Source organism: Egretta garzetta, unplaced genomic scaffold (assembly GCF_000687185.1).
Source record: "Egretta garzetta isolate BGI_Z169 unplaced genomic scaffold, ASM68718v1 scaffold21, whole genome shotgun sequence".
Taxonomy (NCBI): Eukaryota; Metazoa; Chordata; class Aves; order Pelecaniformes; family Ardeidae; genus Egretta; species Egretta garzetta.
Window position 1 is genome coordinate 54563 of NW_009258668.1, and position 3481 is coordinate 58043.

Sequence of the window (3481 nt, forward strand, 5' to 3'; positions counted from 1 at the left end):
CTTAGGGACAGGGTTTAGTGGTGGGATGGCAGGGTTAGGTTAAAGGTTGGACTCGATGATCTCAAAGGTCTTTTCCAACCAAAGCGATTCTATGATTCTATGATTCTATGACATGGCAAGAACGTTTCCTATGCCCCTCTGCTAGCAGTTTGGATGGATGCATAACACTTTACCACCAGTTTTATTTCTTCAGCTCAAGCACACAGTGTTGCAGTAGAGAGAGGAAAGCCACGAGTTTATTCCCTATCAGCAATCCGTACCGGGAACAGCAGTGAGGAGGAACAAACATCAGGAGTACAAAAATAAATGGGTATAAACAAGCCATTTGCCAGTGCTGTGATGGAGACAGAAATAAAGAGAACTGTAATAGCAGGAGATAGGAGGGGCTGCTGAAACAGGCTCTGCTGCAGAAGTCTGATGCTGCCTTATGGATTTGAAAAGCATCCCGGTTTAGAGCTGCCTTCGGGCCAGAACAGTGGGAGTCCATGCGGAGAGCAAAGCTAACAGTGATCAGTGCATTCCCAAAAAAGCAAGACGATTGTTAGGGAGGAGAGAGGGAGCGCTCAGCGCGGGTGCCGGTGGAGACTGAACCTGCTGTACAAAGAAACGTAGTAGAATCACAGAATCACAGAGTAGAAAGATATCGTCGTGAAACCAAACGAAAAGCACATTCTCAAGGCAAGGAGTGCTGCACACATGAATAACACTAATTCAGTGAACTGCAGCGGTGTGCCCGGCGCTGCCTTTGGGGTATTTAAAATATATATTGGTTTTGTAAACCTGTATTTGCAATTCAGCCAGGCTGTGACTTCCCAGTCTTCCAGGCGGTGATTAGACATGCTGGTCATGGCGAAGTGCAATTAGACGTTCCTTGAGAGGAATGCGCTTTATGGTGTGCTGAGCACCACCTAAAATCTTCACCCACCCTGCTATTACCCATCCTCCTGTTAGGAGCACCCTCGGGTTGTCTGGTGATGGTACTAAGGCTCCTGGCTGTGCTTTGGGCAAGGAGGGTGCTTGGTCCTTGGGCATCCTGCCCCCAGGCAGCGGCTGACTCCTCACTGTGCCCAGGAGCTCCTGGCAGATTGCTGCTGGCTAGCAGGGCTAGATGTGCTCCACTGAGGAACAAGAGAGATCTGAACGTCAAACGCAGCAAAGCAGACTATGCCACAAAGTGGTGAGGTCGCAAGCATGGGATACATTGAGATTTCGCAGTTGGGATCAAGAAAAAAGCATGACTGCAATACCAGTGCTCTGCTTTTGTAGGTAAAAAAGTATTTTACTGCTTACTGGGAATGATGACATTTTCTACTCGCTGTGCACCGCTCTGTGTACACAGACTGCATGGTTTTAGAAGAGAGTTACTGCAAAATAGCATTAAAATGTTTAAAGCTAGCAATCTCTGAGGCCTTGGGCTACTGACAGTAATGATTCAAGCGCAGGCAAATGGAAGATATCTATTGCAGCAAAGTCCTTCAGAGCTCCTACAACAAGCTCTCTGCTGGCCAGGACTCAGCAGGTAGAAAAGGAATTAGTGATCAAATTTATACCACGAGAAAAATGCCACAAGTATTAATTTCACAGAGCTGCAATGGCAGATCACAGATTAATAGAGCCCACACTTAATAAATCATTAAGAACAGTATCTGCTAGATCAGAAGCGAATACTATTGCAATTGAAAAGGAATTTCTCTGTGTGGTCTCTAGCAGGACACAGACGTGCAGTGCTGGGTTGCACAGTAGGGGACGAAAGCGCACGCTGGCAGAAAAGAGAGTGATTGCTTTTAAAATAATTGAGATACTCGACAAAGAGATCAGCTGGGAGTTGAGGTCCAAGGATACAAAATGCCACAGCTCATCACACAACCTCACTACGTGTGTCTTTTCTCCCTACTACTGTGTTATTGGTAGCAGTGGGAGAAAAGACACACGTAGTAGATCGTATCGAAGGGTCCAGACCTAACCTGAGGTAAGGAAGAGCAATGGTGAGACGAAGGAATCCCCTGCTGAGTATTCAGATTTGTGCGTCAGATTTTAATGTTTTGTGCATCAGATTGAATGTCTTGTTTCTCGTAGTAAATAAAATTCTCATCACCAGGTATGAATCTATCTTTCCTCTCACTCACAGATGCTGATGTTCCTCCTCTACTTTCCCTCCTGGTCCCTCCACCCTACACCAATCCACCCTTCCACAATCTTCCTCGGATCCTCTTTAATCCTGTTATTACTCTCTACTTTCACCTCTCCTTGTCCTCTAGCTGTTCATTTGCATGACAGAAATATACATTAAGCTTTTGCATCTTAAAAAAAACCCCAGTGACTCTACTGATCTCTTTCACACCAAGCCCAGAAAACACTTTTGTCCTTTGTAACCTCACAGCTGTCTTTAAAAATACACAGCAATAGCGTTTTTGCAGTTGTGTCCTCACTCATCTCTCCTCTCAGTGGCCCTCACCTTCACCTCTCCCAGTTCTCTGTGTAGGTACCATAGGACTGGATACTGTAGGACTGTTTCCTTCCTATTCACCTCAACCACAGTGACCTCAAGTGTAAGTTTAACTACTCACAGCAGCTCCTCATCTCCCGGTCTGTGTGTCCTGTCCCAAATAAATCAGTATCTCAGATTTTTCTTCTTGGCTGCTGAGCCATCGGCTCAAGTTAAGGAAGAAATTTTTTACAATGAGGGTGGTAAAACACTGGAACAGGTTGCCCAGAGAGGGGGTGGAGGCCCCATCCCTGGGAACATTCAAGGCCAGGTTGGATGGGGCTCTGAGCAATCTGATCTAGTTAGCAGTGTCCCTGCTCACTGCAGGGGGGTTGGACTAGATGACCACTAGTGGTCCCTTCCAACCCTAAACATTCTATGATTCTATGATTCTAAGTTCAACATAACTGAAAAGCTTTCTACATTTCCAGGACCTCTTTGGTCCTACCCAGGACAACAATACAATTACTACAGTTGCTAACGACCAAAGGAATTAATCATAACGTAATATTAGGGAATTTTTATGGTAACCCTTGAGGTGAATTTGTGCTTAAATGTAAAATATTTAATGAATTGGGCACAGTCCTACTGCAATACGTGGTTCTACACGGAGTCTGCCAAGACGTGTCACAAGCAGATTCCGTATATCCACTTGCACCAACACCCATCCTGAGAGTGGCTGCATGGGGCACCCTCAGCCCAGCATCCCTTTCCCAGCCCAGCATCCATCCCCCGGACCAGCATCCCTCCCCCAACCCCACATCCATCCCCCAGCCCTGCATCTCTTCCTTTCCCCAGAATGCCTCCCCGAGACCAGCATCCTTCCCCCAGCCCAACATCTATCCCCCAGCCCAGCATCCCTCCCCCAGCCCAGCTCTGCTGCCCAACGGTGGCCCCTGAGCTTGATCCCCTGAGCGTCCCATTCCAGGATGTCTACAACAGGATGCTGAGGCTGTATCTTCTCTCATCACCCAGGGAAACTTCACTCCCTTGCAG